Source organism: Miscanthus floridulus, chromosome 3, assembly GCF_019320115.1.
Source record: "Miscanthus floridulus cultivar M001 chromosome 3, ASM1932011v1, whole genome shotgun sequence".
NCBI classification, from domain to species: Eukaryota; Viridiplantae; Streptophyta; class Magnoliopsida; order Poales; family Poaceae; genus Miscanthus; species Miscanthus floridulus.
Genome location: NC_089582.1, coordinates 72,069,547 through 72,089,941, shown reverse-complemented (window position 1 = coordinate 72,089,941; position 20,395 = coordinate 72,069,547). Strand labels below are relative to the sequence as shown.

General features: G+C 47.5%; 1 non-coding gene across 1 annotated transcript; it reads right to left on the bottom strand.

Annotated features, from left to right (window-relative positions):
* Positions 1 to 1,055: 1,055 nt before the first annotated feature.
* TRNAR-UCU (transfer RNA arginine (anticodon UCU)) lies at positions 1,056 to 1,127 on the bottom strand. The gene has a single exon. It is a non-coding gene; the product is annotated as a tRNA-Arg (tRNA).
* Positions 1,128 to 20,395: the final 19,268 nt, after the last annotated feature.

Here is a 20,395-nt window from a genome sequence, read left to right as displayed (position 1 = left end):
AATATGTGTTTATGTAGCTATCGGTTCAAGAGCATCCTCCATGGCTCAAGTAGTAACTACTTTCCACGAAGAGGGGGCCATGGAATACACTATTGTAGTAGCTTAAATGGCGGATTCACCCGCTACATTACAATATCTCGCTCCTTATACGGGAGCAGCCTTGGCTGAGTATTTTATGTACCATGAACGGCATACTTTAATAATTTATGATGATCTCTCCAAACAGGCACAAGCTTATCACCAAATGTCCCTTCTATTAAGAAGACCTCTCGGCCGCTAAGCTTATCCAGGGGATGTTTTTTATTTGCATTGATGCCTTTTAGGCGAAGGGAGTATGACCGCTTTACCAATAGTGGAGACTCAATCTGGAGACGTTTCCGCCTATATTCCTACTAATGTAATCTCAATTACAGATGGACAAATATTCTTATCCGCGGATCTATTCAATGCCGGAATTCGACCTGCTATTAATGTGGGTATTTCAGTTTCCAGAGTGGGATCCGCAGCTCAAATTAAAGCCATGAAACAAGTAGCTGGCAAATCAAAATTGGAACTAGCTCAATTCGCAGAATTACAAGCCTTTGCACAATTCGCCTCTGCTCTGGATAAAACAAGTCAGAATCAATTGGCAAGGGGTCGACGATTACGGGAATTGCTTAAACAATCCCAATCAAACCCTCTCCCAGTGGAAGAGCAGGTAGCTACTATTTATACCGGAACGAGAGGATATCTTGATTCGTTAGAAATTGAACAGGTAAAGAAATTTCTGGATGAGTTACGTAAACACCTAAAAGATACTAAACCTCAATTCCAAGAAATTATATCTTCTAGTAAGACATTCACCGAGCAAGCAGAAACCCTTTTGAAGGAAGCTATTCAGGAACAGCTTGAACGGTTTTCCCTTCAGGAACAAACATAAATATAGCATGTCTACTCTTATTAGTATAACTCGTGTTAGTAGAAGAGGAATCGTTGAGAAAGATTTTTCATTTGAATCATGCAAATTTTTTTTTAGTTTTTAGTATAGTTATTTAAAGAATAGATAGAAAAAAGATTGCGTCCAATAGGATTTGAACCTATACCAAAGGTTTAGAAGACCTCTGTCCTATCCATTAGACAATGGACGCTTCTCTTTATTATTTTATTCTTTCTTTTTTATTTTGCTTTCTCGGAACAAGAGAAATAATAAAAAACTGTTAGACCGAAACTCTTTTAGGAAAGAAAAACAAATCCATATACCATATACAAATGGATGATACATATATCATAAAGAAGGAATATGGAGCAGGTAGTCAGTATCGAACCCGTAACCCCAAGCTTATGAGCTTTGTGAGCTACCAAACTGCTCTACCTTCTTAGCGGGGAACTGGTGGATAAAAGGGGGTTGGATAGGCCCCTCTACCATATCTATACAAATAGAATAGTCCACTTATACAGAATGGTAAAGAGGGCTCTTCTACGATCATCAATTCGAGAAAACCATACAAATATGAAAGAAAGGGTATTTTATCCTTACCAACTGGATCTTGTTGCACCCGGTAACAAACATGCATAAACCATTTCTCGAAGTATGTGTCCGGATAGCCCAAAGTCTCGATAGTTAGCTCTAGGTCTTCCGGTTAAAAAACAACGTCGATGAAGGCGTGTAGGTGCACTATTACGTGGTAGGGATTGCAATTTTTCTTGCATTTTTGTTTTTTCGCTCAAACTCAAAGGGGAAACTTTGCTTCTTATCTTTTTTTTGAGGATCGACGAATCAAATGATATTTTTGTTCTAATTTATGCCGCTTCTTCTCCCTCTGAATCAAACTTTTTTTTGCCATAATGTGCCGTTCCTCTTATTACCAAGTATATGGTTCTAATCCTAGATAGAAAAATAAATAGAAAAAATCTAAAAAGGCGGATCCTCCCTCTCCATCAAGAGTAATGAACTGGGTTCTGATACAGTACAAAAAAAATAACTAAATTAACCAAACTTGCCTGATGTTGAGGCAATCAAGAAAGCTGCATAAGTGAATATATAACCCACGGAAAAGTGGGCTAATCCGACCAATCTTGCTTGCACAATGGAAAGAGCCACGGGCTTATCTCTCCAGCGAATTAAATTAGCCAAAGGTGTGCGTTCATGAGCCCATGCTAAAGTCTCAATTAATTCCTGCCAATATCCACGCCAGGAAATTAAGAACATAAATCCTGTAGCCCAAACAAGATGTCCAAATAAGAACATCCAAGCCCATACTGATAAACTATTCATCCCAAAAGGATTATATCCATTAATAAGTTGTGAAGAGTTTAACCATAGGTAATCTCTTAACCATCCCATCAAATAAGTGGAGGATTCATTAAATTGTGAAACGTTGCCCTGCCATAATGTAATGTGTTTCCAATGCCAATAAAAAGTAACCCATCCAATGGTATTTAACATCCAGAAAACTGCCAAATAAAACGCGTCCCAAGCAGAAATATCACAAGTACCACCGCGCCCTGGGCCGTTGCAAGGAAAACTATACCCGAAATCCTTTTTATCTGGCATTAATTTGGAACCGCTGTGCATCTAAAGCACCCTTTACTAAAATCAATGTAGTTGTATGCAAACCTAGAGCAATAGCATGATGAACCAAGAAATCCCCAGGTCCTATTGTTAAGAAAAGTGAATTACTATTCTCATTAACAACATTCAACCATCCAGGCAACCATATGTTTTGACCTGCATTAAAAGCGGGGCCATTCGTTGAAGATAAGAGTATATCGAACCCATATGTCATCTTACCATGAGTAGATTGTATCCATTGGGCAAATATAAGTTCGATCAATATTTGCTTTTCTGGAGTACCAAAAGCAAGCATAACGTCGTTATGAACATAAAGGCCCAAGGTATGGAATCCTAGGAAGAGGCTAGCTCAACTTAAATGAGATATGATAGCTTCCTTATGGTCTCACATTCTTGCCAATACATTATCTTCATTCTGTTCTGGATTGTAATCCCTAATGAAAAAATAGCTCCATGAGCAAAAGCCCCTGTCATGATGAACCCTGCAATGTATTGGTGATGAGTATATAAAGCAGCTTGAGTAGTAAAGTCTTGTGCTATGAATGCATAAGCAGGTAAAGAGTACATATGTTGAGCTACTAAGGAAGTAATAACCCCTAAGGAAGCTAGAGGCAAGGCCTAATTGAAAATGAATCGAATTATTGATTGTATCATAAAGGCCTTTATGCCCACGTCCTAATCGACCCCCCGGAGGAGTATGTGCTTCTAAAAGATCTTTGATACTGTGCCCAATTCCGAAGTTAGTTCGATACATATGACCGGCAATGAGAAAAATAAATGCAATAGCTAAATGATGATGAGCAATATCGGTCAGCCACAAACTTTGTGTTTGTGGATGGAATCCCCCAAGAAGGGTCAGAATGGCAGTTCCCGCTCCTTGAGTGGTACCAAATAAATGATTACTCGAATCAGGATTTTGGGCATAAATATTCCACTGACCCGTCAGAAGGGGACCCAACCCCTAGGGATAGGGTAATACATCTAAGAAATTATTCCATCGAACGTACTCCCCCTGGATCCGGGAATAGCAACATGAACTAAATGTCCTGTTCAAGCCAAAGAACTTACTCCGAAAAGTCCTGACAAATGATGATTCAGACGAGATTCGGCATTTTTGAACCATGAAAGGCTTGGCTTCCATTTGGGTTGTAGATGTAACCAACCCCCTATTAAGGATAGCATAGAAAGAAATAATAGAAAAAGAGCTCCAGTATAAAGTCGGCGAATGAAGCGGATTAGTTATACTGAAGCTATCCTTAATATATACTGAAGCTACTTTTAAGAAACTTATACTATAGATTGAGAAAAAATACAACACTTATACTAAATATACAATTAAGATGACATAATAAAACAAACTGAACTGCAACTTAAAAACTTAACCAAAACAATTAGAGTTAATTAAAATCTAAACTAATAACGGTAATTAACCTAAAACTAAGTCTAGATACTCTATAACCTCAACTCTAACTGAAAAAACTTAACTAAAATAAAAGTAGAGTAAACTAAAAATTGAATTGATAAGTAACTGAAACTAAAACTAAAGTCTAGGTACTCTGAAACATGAACTCAATCTCAAAAAGTTAAATCAAACAAAACTAGAATTAACTAAAAACTAAACTGATAACTATATCATTTGCATGACATACTTGTAATCTTAAAGGCAACTGAAGAAACTTAAAGCATATCAACTTCCATGAGTCAGTTTGGGAAGGGCAATTCGAAACCAAATAATTAGGATTTACTTCATCGAAACAGGCCAGAAGTGACTTAAACTATGAATAAATATCCATACAGATAGCTGAATATTAAAAATGCTAGCTATGTGTATCTATTAAGCCATGGTGTTGGGTTCATAAACCCGGGGTCCCTCATGGACCTGCTTCCCAGTAGAGGATCAGCCCAACAGACGATGTTGTGAATGACGCGCAACTCCTGGGCCGGCCCAAAAACCTAACAACAGGCCAGAAGGGCGATCCTAGCTCGCTTCCGACTCTGGCCCGCCTCTCTGACCAGAAGGCTTGGTCAAGGAGGAACGGTGTTCGCTTCTGACTCCAGCCCACCTCTCCGACTGGAAGGCCTGTTCAGCTCACCTCTGACTCTGACGCTCGCTTCTAACTCTAGCATGCCTGTCCGACCGGAAGGCCTGACCAAAGAGGAACAACGCTCACTTCCATCGCTTCTGACTCTAGCCTGCCTCTCTGACCCAAAGGCCTAGCTGAGAAGGGATGATGCTTGCCTCCGACTTTGACTTGCTTCTCTGACCGGGAGTACACCGAACCTCTGCTTACAGCTCTTCTCTAACCGAAAGGCTAGAGCCAACTAGGGAACGACCGACAGGGGATGCCCGCTCGGTGAAGACCTAGGAAATGGATAGAGCAAGTAAGGTAGGGCGCTCCAGTCAACCGCAATATCAGGGACCGTACCCTGCACGCCTATAGGATGGTACTATCAGACCATGGTAGATGGGTGCTTTGTAAACCTTCCAGGCATGTCAGGACTCAAATAGTGTTGCGGGCACCATCCGAACACCAACAATATTGTGGGCACTGACATTTATCCTATAGTATGGTAGGTGCCGACATTGGCCATACCGAAAGATCACGATGGAGCCTACCACATGCATCCAGACATCAACAGTGTTGTGGGCACCGACAAACCACCTTGTACCCGATGGCGTGGGCAACAAGACTAGGAAACACACACACTCTCTTTCTCCCACACTCACTCTCTCTTGTAAAGCCATCCCCTTCATCTATAAAAGGGTATGCGCTCTCCCCAAAAGGGGGACGATTCAACCACCAGGATCGAACAACCTACAATTCAAACGATTCTAACAGAGCACGCACTCAAATACTTAGCACATGTAGGAGCTGCTGTCTCTCTCGGCCCTTTGGTCTAGAGTTTGATCGGACCTCTTGCACCCCCATCTTACTCCCTCTCATTTGTAACCCCATAGCTAACTTTGAGCACTTGGGCTTAGGAATAAAGTCATCGACCAACTCAAACTAGACGTAGGGCATGTTGCCTGAACCAGTATGAACCGTATGTCATTGAGTGCTAGGCCATATCCGATCACAATGTATGACAAAATGACAAATATTTACTAGTTGGTCACTTTCTGCATCGACAGTTGGCGCCATTCATGGGGAAGACGTTGTACGTTCACACCTTTGGTCATCGGATGGCCCACCTTTCTTCCATTTTTGGCATGGCAGGCTCAAGCGATATGACTCACTTCAGCTCGCTAGAGTTTCCCACACTCCCACCCATTGGGATGTGGGTTCCACCCATCTTCGAGCCATTCCAGGCCTTCCTCTTCGAAAGCCTAGACTTCGTCGCCGACCGGCTCGGCGTGCTTCACCTCCATAAGGAGGCACTTTTCTCGGCGCTCGTTGAAGGAGGAGCACCCTCCATCGACGCTAGGACATCCGACGACCACGACAACAAGACACCTATGATTCACACCGAGCCCACTCAGGGCTCAAACCCCATTGTGAGTAACATACATACTGTTTGTTACTCGCTTTTTTATATCTTCTGCCAATTTTCTAGAGGGACCCCTTTGTCCCCACCACAACTGCCATGCAATCGGTTCCCCTATGGACTTGCATCCCCTACGGACACGTACGCATGGGGGCTCCAAAACATGCTCATGCCACCCCCTCTCACATCCGAATTCGTGGGGATGGCGGGCTACGCTCTGACCTCTTTCCATGACCTCATAGATGATGATGTTGAGAGCGACGGCTCTAGCATCGGCAATGTGGTGGCACCTAGCCACCCTCTATCCTAGGAGTGCGCTATGGCGGATGCTCTGAGACAGCCGCTGGTAGTAGTAGAGTCTCTACAGACTCACACCCCTCTAGACCCTCGTGTGGAGGCCCTCACATGTGCATAGGAGCACAGCGAGGAGCTACGACAAAGGTGGCAGAACCAACCGCCACCTATGCCGGTGCGCTAGCACAGCACACTGCACCCCATGCACGGGACCCGGTGAGCGGCACCCGGGGTTGCGCCCGCCAGGTCCAACACAACATCATGGATGGGGGAACGACCCCCCTTAGTTTGCTTGGGCTAGCCAGAACACTGCCGCTGCGGTGATGCTTCTGTGTAGCCTTCCCATGCCCATCGACCCCCAGCAGTTGGCGGTCCACCAAACCTTCTGGGACCTAGTGGAAACCACTGTCATTCAGTAGGCAAAGAGGTCCACGTCGCGACACCGACTCGTGGCCTCTTTCCCTATTGGGGGAATAGGGACGCACCATCAAATCGCTCTATTTGCTCACCACTATGGGTGCCAGGCGTGGAACCAGAGGCCATAGATGCACCATGGCTTGACCCGGTGCCCGCTCCACACCGACCGCCTATGCGTGAATGCCTCGAGCCAAACTGAGATGCTCGCATCATCATCAACAACTGACTCCAGATCCATCATGATGATGATGTCCATTAGAGGGCGGTAAGGGTAGGTAGCTTAGGCTTCGGCCAGACCATTGAGGGGACTGGCAAGATGCACCCTAGGCGTGGTCACTGACCTGATGATGGGAGCCCTAGCCCGGATGGCCTAGGACCATGGGCCTTTGGCCGATGCATCCAGAGAACTCCATTCCCACAGTGTTTTCGACCGCCTGCCAACATCACCAAGTATATCAGGGAGACGAACCCCAGTATATGGCTCAAAGACTTCTGGCTGGCTTACCGAGCCGAAGGAGTGGATGATGACCACTTCATCATTCAGGACCTCGACATCTACATGGGGGAACATGTTCGAGCATGATAGCATCCATGACTAGGCGGATGTCAAGAGGATCTTCGTCAGGAATTTCTAGGGGACCTATGTCCACTCTGGGAACTCTTGGGATCTCAAGAGCTGCCAGTAGGAGCCCAATGAGTCCCTATAGGATTACATCCGTAGGTTCTTGAAATTATGCAACTCCCTTCCTGATGTCGTCAACGTGGACGTCATTAGCGTGTTCCTCTCTAGAACAACCTGTGAGTCTTTGATTCATAAGCTTGGCTGTCTGAAGCCTTGGACCACCCATGACCTGCTCGACATCGCCACAAACTACACCTCCGGTGAGGATGCAGTTGGAGCGGTCTTCAACAGAGGCCAGGACAAGGGCAAGGGCAAGCACGAGGATCAAGATGAGGGCCCCCCCACATAGAGGGGCAAAAAGAATAAGAAGGATCGGTGCCGACTGGCCAACTCCGCGTTGGTCGCCGCGACTGATCGCGTGGGCAAGCAGCCCCAATAGGGCTAGCCCGACCACTTCGACAAGCTCATGGATAGTACATGCACCAACCATGCCTACCCCATCAAGCACCTCTATAAGGATTGCGAGCTCCTCAAGCGCTTCCTGTGATAGGCCAGTGGGCTGAAAGAAGGAAAGGGCAAGGAAGCGACAGCCAAGAAAGGAGGCATGGTGGACAAGGATGGAGATGGCTTTTTCGACCCTGAGGAGTGCATCATGATCTTTGAGGGACCCGACACCATCTACTCCAAACACCAACACAAAGTGCGCTATAGAGAGGCATGCATCGCCGAGACAGCCATCCCCACCTTCCTTCGCTGGTTGGAATCTCTGATCACCTTTGATCAGAGGGACCACACTTCTCATATTGCCAGACCGAGTCGCTACCCGCTCATCATCGACCCCATCGTCCGCAAGAAGCGCCTCACCAAGGTGCTGATGGATGGAGGCAGTGGCCTCAACATCCTCTATGTTGACACCCTCTATGCCATGCGCATTCCCTGATCAGAACTCTGCCAAGTGAGTTCTCCCTTCCACAGTGTGATCCTGGGGACGCAGGCGTACCCGCTCAGGCAGATCAACCTGCCCATCATGTTTGGCGATCGAGCCAACTTCCGCTTGGAGGTACTTACCTTCGAGGTGGTGGACTTCTCGGGGTCTTACCATGCTATCTTTGGGGCAGCCATGTTATGCCAAGTTCATGGCGGTCCCCACCTACACCTACCTAAAGTTGAAGATGCTAGGACCAAATGGCATCATCACTGTGGGTAGCACCTTTTCACATGCCTACACGTGCAACCATGAGCATTTTGAGCTCACCACTGCCATCATCAACTCATCTAAGCTCCCACGGCTCAGGGAGCTATCGACCCTAGTGGTCCCACACTACAACAAACCAACCTCCTTGACTTCCTTTTGCCCCACTTGTGGAGACCAAGGCCATGGGGATCGACCCCACTGACCCAACCAAGATGGTGCAGATCAGGACCTAGCTCCTGGCTAAATAGGAATGCGAGCTCGCTGACTTTCTACATGCTAATTGCGTTGTCTTCGCATGGAAACCTTTCGACATGCTAGGCATACCACGGGAGGTCACCGAGCATGCACTATGCCTCACCCTAGGATCGAAGCCCGCCAAGCAATGCTTGCGTTGCTTCAATGATGAGAGGCGCAGGGCCATAAGCAAGGAGGTCACCAAACTCCTGGCAGCTGGATTCATCAAAGAGGTATACCACTCTGATTGGCTTTCCAATCCTGTTCTTGTTAAAAAGAAGATTGGGAAATGGAGAATGTGCGTTGATTATACTAGCCTCAACAAGGCATGTCCAAAGGACCATTTTCCTTTACCACGCATAGACTAGGTAGTCGACTCCACCTTAGGATGCAAAATCCTATCCTTTCTAGATGCCTACTCAGGCTATCACTAGATCGTGATGAAAGCGTTCGACTAGCTCTTGACTTTGTTCATCACTCCGTATGGTTCGTATTGTTACGTAATCATGTCTTTCAATCTAAAGAACACTGGCACCGATCAAATCGACCCGCTCGATCAGCCTGATCAAGTTGAGTGGCCAAAACCAACAATCACTATCTATGTTGATGACATAGTGGTCAAAACGACTCAAGCTTGTGATATGATCGCAAACTTAGCCACAACGTTCACAAACCTCCGAAGGTTTAACATCAAATTGAACCCCAAAAAATGTGTTTTTGGGGTTTTGAAGGGGAAACTGCTTTGATACATCATGTCCAAACATGACATCGAGGTCAACCCCAAAAAAATCATGGCCATCTCCAACATGGGCCCTATACGCAACGTCAAGGGCGTATAAAGGCTCACCGACTGCTTGGCCACCCTGAGCCGATTTATCTCTCAGCTCGGCGAATGGGGGATGCCTCTCTATAGGCTTCTCAAAAAGACAGACACCTTTGTCTGGACTGAGGAAGCATAGCAGGCTTTGGAGAGCCTCAAAGCGTCACTGACATTGGCCTTGATCCTCGTTGCTCCCGAATGGGGAGAACCCCTCCTCCTCTACGTCACGGCGAGCAACCACGTGGTGAGCGTCGCCCTAGTCATCAAAAGGGAGGAGCTAGGACACCACCTTAAGGTCCAACGACCCATATACTTCATCGAGGAGGTACTCACCGACCCCAAGGTTTGATACCCCCAGGTGCAAAAACTCCTATATGCCGCGCTGATGGCGACCTAGAAGCTCCTGCACTATTTCACCGACCACAAAGTCTCGGTCGTCACTTCATACCTGCTGGGAGACATCATCTACAACCTCAACGCCACAGGACGGATCTCCAAGTGGGCACTTGAGCTAATGGGCCACGGCACTAGGTATATCCCCCACACTGCTATTAAGCCTCAGGCTCTCGTAGATTTTGTCGCCGAATGGATGAAGGTCCAGCTATCGACCTCGGATGTCACCCACAAGTAGTGAACAATGTACTTCGATGGTCCGTAATGGTGCCTGGCTCGGGGGCTGGGGTGGTTCTCATCTCCCCAGATGGGAGTAGGCTCTGCTACGTGATCTGACTCCACTTTTTAGCCTCAAACAATGCTGCGGAATATGAGGCCCTCGTCAATGAACTACGCATCACCATCGAGCTTGGCGCTGCATGACTCTACATCCGTGGCGACTCAGAGCTGGTAGTTGACCAAGTCATGAAGGAGTCCTCTTACAAAAGACCCCTCATGGCAGCATACTGCCACAAGGTGTGCAAGCTTGAGGACAAATTCCGAGGGATCGAGTTGCATCATGTCCCCCGAAAGGACAACGACGCTTCCGATTTCCTCACAAAATTGGTGGCTAGACAGGCTCCAACTCTGGATGGGGTCTTCATCAACGATCTTCGTGAGCCATCCGCCCACATCCTGGAAGGTTCGACGCAGACACGCTTCGACTCTGACTCTCTACTCGGTGGCTCCAACCCGAGCGCCTCCATGGCAACAACGCTCGTTGACATCGCCATGGTGACTCTCAATCCCGACGACTAGAGAGCACCTTTGCTCGCCTACCTCCTCAAGGAGGTTCTCCCATCCAAAAGGACCGAAGCATGATGAATTGCCTGATGCACCAAGACCTTCATCGCAATCGGTAGAGAACTCTACAAACGAAGTCCATTGGGAGTACTCATGAAGTGCATCCCTACCGACCAAGGGAAATAGCTCCTCCTCAAGGTCCATGCTGGAATCTATGGACACCACATGGCCCTAAGGTCGCTAGTCAAAAAAACCTTTAGCTAAGGTTTTTACTGGCCCACCACGCTACGAGATGCAGAGGAGGTCATCTGTAGGTGTGAAGGATGCCAGTTCTATGCTCAGCAAACTCATTTACTGGCGTAGGAGCTTCAAACCATCCCCATCACCTGGCCATTCGTGGTCTAGGGCCTCGACATGGTAGGACCCCTCAAAAAGGGCCCGGGTGGCTTCACTCACCTACTTGTAGCGGTCAACAAATTCACCAAGTGGATAGAGGTGAAGACCATCACCAACATCCGCTCGAAAGAGGTGGTCAAGTTCTTCCTCGACATCATCTACCGGTTTAGCGTTCCTAACTGTATCATCACTGACCATGGAACTAACTTCATCAAGAAGAAGTTCCTAGACTTTAGTGATGGATACGGCATTAGGATCGACTGGGCCTTGGTTGGACACCCATGTACTAACGGCCAGGTCAAACGAGCCAATGGCATGGTCCTCCAAGGACTCAAGCCATGAATCTTTGACCGGCTTAACAAGTACATCGAGTGATGGGTTGTAGAGGTCCCTGCAATCCTCTGGAGCCTAAGAATGACCCCAAACCGATCCACAGGGTTCACACCCTTCTTCTTGGCCTATGGAGCCGAAGCGATGCTGCCCTCCGACCTCGACCATGGCTCCCTAAGAGTGGAGGCCTTCGACCACGACCGAGACATGGAGGCTGAGCAAGATGCAGTCGAACTACTTAATGAGGCCTGTGAGATGGCCGTCATCCGCTCCGCTCGGTACCAGCAAACTCTCCATAGGTACCATGAAAGGAGAATCAGGGGAAGGATCCTCAAGGTTGGAGACCTCATGCTTAGAAGGACCCAATCAACCAAGGAGAAGCACAAGCTCTCTCCACCATGGGAAGGACCCTACATGGTGACTGAAGTGATTCGACTGGGTGCCTACCGACTAAAGGACGACAACAGCAATGTTGTCACCAACACTTAGAACATCGAACAGTTACGTCGCTTCTTCCCCTAAAAATTTGGTCTTACCGCTTTCTTTCATTTAATGTTTGCTCCTACAAGCACCACTCCTTTTTACTATCATATGGTAAATGCTTTTTTACCTGAACAAAAGGGTAGTTCGTTCCTTTAACTACCTTACGTGACTTTGCTTTCAACATTCCGACCGATCGCACCCTACCACTACCTACGGTTACAAGCAGCTAAGCCTCCTAGGCCATGCTTGGGCTCTTAAGGTTGCAGCCTATGGGACGAACGGGTAGGTGCAAAAAAGAAAGAACAAAAAAAAACAAAGTTATGCTATGGTAAAAATAAGGAACAAATGGGACAAGCTTCCCCAAATGAACTGATCCATCACAAAACAAAGCCAATGTATTCATTAACATCAAAATGTTTACACTCGGGGGCTCCCCCATGAACTTATCCCTTATACATATTGCCTATTTCTACTTTACATTTTACTGTGGCTGCCCGGTGGCATCGGCTACCGATTCTATCAGTGAAGACTAGGGCTGCTCGCTCTCCGATGGGGCGACACTCTGTTCGATCAAAGGCAGGGCGATGTTCACTTCTGACCTAGGCTTCGCTCCATCTGCAGGCTTGGCAATGTCCTCCAAGCGCGTGCCTTTAGCCACGCTCGCACAATGAGCATCCATTACCCATTGCGCGGAGACTTGCTATACCACCAACTGTGCATGTGGCAGCAGGCTCTCTCCGAGCACATGGATGGCATCTAGGATCTAGCCGTCAGTGTATTCGCTGTAGATTGCAGTGAAGTCCAGGTCCGGGTGGTGCGTTTCCACCAAAGTTAACACCCTTGACATCCCATAGAACAACCCGTCGGTGATAAGCACCCAAACTTCATCTAGGACCTTTGCCAGTCAGATGGCAGGAATGCTGGTGCAAGGCACCGACCCAAAGACCTCTGAGACAATAACCTGGGTGACGTTGCGGAGCTAGTTGAGCTCCCCCTCTAGAGCACATCGCTCTTCAAGGGACTTGGCCAGCACCTCCGCATTCTAGCCAATCATCACCTTGGCCGTCTCCAAGTCCTACTCTAGCATCCCAACCTTTTCACCTAGCTCCAGAAGAGGGATGACAAGCTCAGAAACACGTTAAAGGAACAATCAAGACATCAACCAAAAGCAAAAAAGGTACATACCAAGGCGGGTGTTCTCCATGATGGAGAGTCATTCCTCCTACCAAGTCACTTGCTCGTGTAGCTGGGCGTTCACCTCCTCTGTCCCAAGCACCCGGCCCCAGAGCACGAGCACTTCCTGGTCGACCTTCGACTGGGCCTTCCACTCTGACTCCAGGGCCTCTAGGGAACTCTAGAGCGCCGCCTCGGTCTCTACCAAGGACTTCTAGAGCACCGCCTCTGCCTCCTCCTAGTGGACCTTCACCGCGGTGAGTCCTCGCTCAGCGGTGGTCGCTCGCTCCACCACGAGTAGCTTCGCCGCTCGCACCTCCATCACCTCGGCCGCCCGACCTTGAGACTCACGATGGGTGGACTCTAGCTCACGCTTGAGCTCGGCGACCCACCACAACATCGTAGCCTCACAAGCATGCTCCTCCTGGAGGAAGCAATACTTTCAGCTCAACATCTCCTCCAAGCTCTACAAAACAATAGGCAAACACACTGAGATAACAGATAAACACCAAGGAGTCAAGGACAAACGCAGAAGACTTACCTCTGTGACATAGGGTAGGTCGATCATAACCGCCTACTAGATAGAGTTGACCCGCTCCAAGGCCTCCTCAAGCTTCACCCTAGTTTGGGCAAGATCAGACTCCATGGCGAGTCCTCTCCCCCAAGAATGTCCCAGAGCTGGTCCTCTTGCTCATCCCAAAGGATGAACCGAACCTTCCATGGGTCATCGGGGCAGGGCCACACTAGGTCGGTGGCCACCTCTGGCCTGCTGGAAGGCCTGGCCACTGATTGGACCACCGCTAGCTCCTTTGATGGCTGAATGGCCGGCGGCTCCACCCTGGTGCCCGCCTCGCTGGGGCAGGGGACCTCCACCACCTCGACCTTGTGGCCCGCCGATGGTTGCTCTGCCTCCAATCTAGCCATGTCACCTCCCGATGCATCCAACTCTGACCAAGAGGGCGAGCCGTGCATCCCTCCACCAGGCGAGGCAGGGAGCCCAGTCTCCCTCCTCTCTTCTACCGTAGCCGGTGCATGAGGGATCATGATCGTCACCTGTGACTTAGCCTCCGTCATCGTGACCGGGATCGCCGCCATCACCTCTGCCACTGCTACCATGATACTTGCGACCCGCCGGGAAGGCACCACCCCCAGAGGGGAAGGACGCACCGTTGCCACCTTGCTCTCACCACCGCTCATCGCAGCACGCTGCAAAGTGGGCCTCCACTGCTCCCGCATGAGAGGCGGGGCAATGCTCAACCCCGGTAGTACCTGGCCACTGTAAAAAAAGTATAGGTCAGTCACACTCCAAAAACTCCAACTATGAGATCGAGAAAAGAAACAGAGAAAGCATACCAGGATGCAAGTGGCAGGGCACTAAAGCCCCGACCCGCTAGCAACGGGCCCGTCGGACGAGGGCCGCTTGCAGGTCGCAAGCCACGCCCCCTCACTTCAACCGAGGGGGGAGTCGACCCAGCCGGCTCTCGCTCGGCCCGTGCATCGCCACAACCGCTGGCTCAAGGCGCGCCGACTAGAGCAGCTAGCGGGGCATCCCCGCATTGTGGGTCGTGTGCCGGCGCTAACCCCGATGATACGTGGGTACGAGCCCGCTCCTCTGACCACCTGGCCTGCCCCACCACGCCCGGAGCAAGTGGGGACAAGGCCAGCGATGCCTCCAAAGGGCACGATGACCGTGTCCGCTTTGCCTCCCGCTCACCGATAGTGTCCGAACTCACGGTTTGCTTCCACTATGCAGGAACGTCCCCGCACCTCTCTGCCTCCCACCCACCACTGGCAGACATAGCCGTAGGCTCGTGACGCTCCACCAAGATCATAACAACCTCCTGGCCTCCCTCATCTTTAGAGGAGATCACGTCATCACCCATCTCTATGGGATCCTCCAACTCGAGCTCCGACTCGACGTCGCTCCTATTTTCCCTGGCCCGCACATGCCGGGCGATCTCCATCTCCTTCACATGCTTCCATCGAGCCTTCTCAGCTCTCTTCTTCTTCTTCTCGACCGCTGCCTCCTTCAGGGTGGCTTGCCGAGCCATGCCCTCTGGCCCCTTTAGAAGATGCGACCGGGACTTGTAAGCTTTGAGTCCCTATGAAATGGACAACTCGAAGTCAAGATACCGAAGAGCAAAAGGGAAAAGAACACAGAGTAAGGAGAGGGGAGCATACCAGATTGGACACCTTCATGGCATGAAGAGGTCTAGGCTTTCCATCAAGGGTCTCTTTGGCCCTCAATTGCAGCACCCAATCAAGCTGACTCTAGACCTCGTCCATTGCCAACTCCTCTGGCAACGCACGGTCGGGGTCTATCGGGCTAGTGTACATCCACATCGGCCGTGTCCTTTCTGCCAGTGGGGTGACCCGATGGTGGAAGAAGGTATGGAACACCCGCACCTTGTCGAGGCCATGCTGCATCAGCTTCTAGAGCTCTGCTTCGATGATCTCTAGCTTCTTGTTCTATTGGCTGGTGGGGCCCCACGACCAGCTCTCAAGCCTCTCTGGCCTTCAACCGGTGAAAGGCGAGAATGGTGCCTCCACTAGGTTCCTAATGTAGGGCAAATCCACCAACCAGCGCAGTCCTAGCTAGCTTCCCCTCCGACAAAGCTTGCCCGGTGAAGATTCACCGAAAGAGGTCCACGTGCGGATCCATCCCATGGAAAGCCTTGCACACGGTGATGAATCCAGCAATGTGTAGCACCCTAGTCAGATTGAGGTGTTGCAGCTCTAGACCCCACTCATTAAGGAGGCCGCATAGGAACTAGTGCGTGGGGTATCCTAACCCATGCTCATGGAAGGCGAGGAAGGAGATGACCTCATCGGCCTGAGGATGTGGGAAATCCTCCCCTACGGGAGCCCTCTGGACAATTATTTCTAGTAGGCAATTTCAAACCTTTGTTCTAGCAATGTCTGAAGAAAGGATAATTCCAAGGTGATTCAGCTTGTTTTCTTTCATACCACTCCTTCTCTTGTTGACGCTGGTATTCTTGCTCTTCTAATCAACACTGATAATCATTTCCTTCTACCGCTGCCACTTATTCAACAAAATTCGAGATATAACATGCAGCTTTGTCGCCCCATCCTTTGATGATTCTCCGTGCTCATATTGGCTTTTCTGCTCATCACGAAGCCTTCTAATTTTTCTGTATTCATCAACCGATATTTGCATCTTGGGATCGACTGTTCCAACTTTATTAGATCTAACTGATGTTGGGACTATAGTTTTCCCTTTGAGCAGCCTAGCATCAACCATGTTCTAATCTCCTAGGAAAGGATTATCATTGACTTTCATCTTCCGAGGCGTATCAAATTTGAGCCTTCCTTGTTTAATAGCCCTCTATATATGCTGCCGAAAAACTCTGCACTCATTAGTAGAATGAGAAGTGGCATTATGAAACTTGCAGAACTTCTTATTCTTCAACTGATCAGGGGCCAACACAACATGATTATATGGCAACTTGATCTATCCTTTCTAAAGCAAGAAATCGAAGAGCTTGCCTAATTTTGTGACGTCGAAATCGTAGCTTTCTTCGACTCCTCTTCCCCAAGGATTTGGCACCATTATCGTCTTCTTCCCCCAATTCCATTTAGCCACGGCAACCTCTTCTTCTTCATTGTCTTTATAGTCGTCATTGACTGAATATGGATTATAGGCGTCGGCCATTGTGGTACTTTTCTAGAATCGGGTATCTCTGCGCATAATCTAGAATTGGCTATTGAGCGCTGCCACTCGTTGAGCCAATTGACCCAAGTTATCAATCTCTTGTCCCAACAGCTTCTCTCTCCGTGTTGGCAACATTCCTTTAATGACCAAAGCAGCTAATTGATCAACAGTCAAGTTTAGTGAGAAGCAAAGATTTCTAGTCTCTCGGAACCTTTGAAGAAACTCAGTGCCTGACTCATTAGTTCTCTGCCTTATAGTTGTCAAATCGGTAATCTTCTTTTCTCCTATCCTAGTGTAAAAATATGTGTGAAACTTCTTCTCTAGGTCAGCCCAATTGGCAGTGGAATTAACTGGCAGGGATGAAAACCATGTGATGGCTGGCCCTAACAGTGATAGGGAGAAGAAACAAACTTGATGGGCCTCTTCAGCGGATGCTTAACCCAATTGTGTAAGATACCGACTAACATGTGCTATTGTGCTTGTGCTGTCTTGGCTAGTGAACTTAGCAAACTCTGGGAGCCTATAATTTGTAGGAAGAGCGACCAAATCGTACCATTCTAGATATGGGCATTTGTACAAGAAGGTCTGCCCTTTCGTCTTCAAACTGAACTGATTCTTCATCATCTCGGTCACTCTTAGCAACAAATCATTAGCATTTGAATTTAGATTTCTCTACACCTGCTAACCCATCTGTGGATTGAAATCCTATGTACCTTGATACCCTAGATTCGGAATCATGTGAAGGGTGTTGTAATCTATGCCATAATGATATCCTCGTGGAATCTCTATCTGCTAGGTCCTCTGCTAGTTTGTTGCTTGAAGTCTCTGGTTATAGACGTTAGGATCTATATCTCTACAGATCCTTTGAATGGATGGTGCTATTTTTTGAGTCGACGATGGTATGTGGCCTGATGTGCCAAAATTAATCATCTAGTTCTAACCTTGCCCCGTCAGCTGTTGCACATGCTGCACTGACAATCTAGGATTATACTGTATCTAGTTCATAGTGGCACCTTGAACTTGCTCAGATGAATTCTGAACTACCGGTCGATCCAGGATTATACCGTATCATTATTACTGGCTAGTGCTGCTTCTTGATGGCTGGTACCGACTTGATTAGTCCCCTAAGTCAACAGATGTGGAATGTTGTAATAAGCCGGTCCAACCTGATCAATTGGAAACCCATGAAACACCTCTTTCATGGTGTTGTGGAATGTGTTCAAGAAAACTTCATTATGGTTCGATATGGCATCATGAACAGATTTGTTTACAGCTTCCACAAAGAAACGCCTGTCTTCAGCCTCCTTTGCATCTATCTGCCCATGCAACAGAACTCTCGGTAGTTGATATTTCTGAACAATTGTATTGTCACGTGTCTGGGTGTAGGACAACGAACACTTACTCTAAAATTCTTCTATAGCTTTGCTGATGACATCTTTATCTCCATTAGGTAGGTCTTCATAAGGCACCATAAGGATGTCATTGTTGTTGTAAGCCGCCATGACGATTGTGGTGTCCCACCAGGCGTGCCAGAACATGTGTCGGCACGAAAATGTGTCAACTATGCCGGGCACCCAAGCAAGCCGGAAGGGTCTGCTTGATGGAGCTGGAGATCCACCTAGCTTCAACACAAGGATGATCGATCCTACGTACTCCTCCCAAGACATGCCAGTCAATTTGACCCTGCAATTGACAAGGAGAGAAAGTTTATCAGTAATTTAAGGTGGAACATGTCGGTCTGTGCCCAGATAGTTCCAAGTGTGCCACTTCAGGAGAAGCCAAGTTTTACAAAAAGTGGTGTAAGGCATAAGATTGACAGAAGCACCTCCATCCACCAACATCTTGTTTATCGACTTCCCATCAACAAAACCTTTTACATATAAAGCCTTTAAGTGCCGATGCTTGATTGGCTTATCAAATATAGCCTGTTGTATAACTGTCAACTTGGCAACTATTTCTTCATACTCTGATTCATCAAAATTTGAGTAAACTTCTTGATCTGCTGGAGCTCTGAATTCTGACAGCAATAGAAAAGCCATTTGAATATTAGCCGATGATTGCCTTCTATTGGCTATTTGCTTAGCACACCACACTTGAGGTTTACCAGATGCCTGAACTTGTTCTAATTCTTTGTTCCTTAGGTGTTGCACTCTTCTTTTCTAGCTTCTTGTCATACCTCTTGGACACCATTGGCCTTCCTGCCAAACATATTCTTCTTTATTACTTTCTTTTTCATAATCAACCTAGTTTTGATCAACAACTCGCTTTCCAAGCTGATCATGAACACATCTATTTTTTAAGCACCGATCTATGTCATTATGATGATACTCATCTTGAGCATGGATAGACTGGCGGTTGGCTTGACATTACCTAAACTCCTAATATTATTCGCTGCACTCTAGACAATTATTTCTGATAGGCAATTTCAAACCTTCGTTGTAGCAATGTCTAAAGAAAGGACAATTCCAATGTGATTTAGCTTGTTTCCTTTCATACCACTCTTTCTCTTGTTGATGCTGGTATTCTTGCTCTTCTAACCAACACTGATAATCATTTTCCTTCTGCCACTGCCACTTATTCAACAAAATTCGAGATGTAACACACAGCTTTGTCGCCCTATCCTTTGATGATTCTCCGTGCTCATATCGGCTTTTCTGCTCATCACGATGCCTTCTAATTTCTCTATATTCATCAACCGATATTTGCATCTTGGGATCGACTGTTCCAGCTTCTTTAGATCTAACTAATGTGAGGACTTTAGTTTTCCCTTTGAGCAGCCTAGCATCAACCATGTTCTAATCTCCTAGGAAAGGATTATCATCAACTTTCATCTTCCGAGGCGTATCAAATTTGAGCCTTCCTTGTTGAATAGCCCTCTATATATGCTGTCGAAAAACTCTACACTGATTAGTAGAATGAGAAGTGGCGTTATGAAACTTGCAGAACTTCTTATTCTTCAACTGATCAGGGGGCAACACAACATGATTATCGGGAAACTTGATCTGTCCTTTCTCAAGCGAGAAATCGAAGAGCTTGTCTGATTTTGTGACATCGAAATCATAGCTTTCTTCGACTCCTCTTCCCCAAGGATTTGGCACCATTATCATCTTCTTCCCCCAATTCCATTCAGCCATGGCAACCTCTTCTTCTTCATTGTCTTCATAGCCATCATCGACTGAATATGGATTATAGGCATCGGCCATTGCGGTACTTTTCTTGAATCGGGTATCTCTATGCATACTCTGGAATTGGCTATTGAGCGCTGCCACACATTGAGCCAATTGACCCAAGTTATCAAACTCTTGTCCCAATAGCTTCTCTCTCCATGTTGGCAACATTCCTTGAATGGCCAAAGCAGCTAGTTGATCATCAGTCAAGTTTAGTGAGAAGCACAGATTTCTAGTCTCTTGGAACCTATGAAGAAACTCAGTGCCTGACTCATTAGTTCTCTGCCTTACAATTGTCAAATCGGTAATCTTCTTTTCTCCTGTCCTAGTGTAAAAATATGTGTGAAACTTCTTCTCTTGGTCAGCCCAATTGGTAGG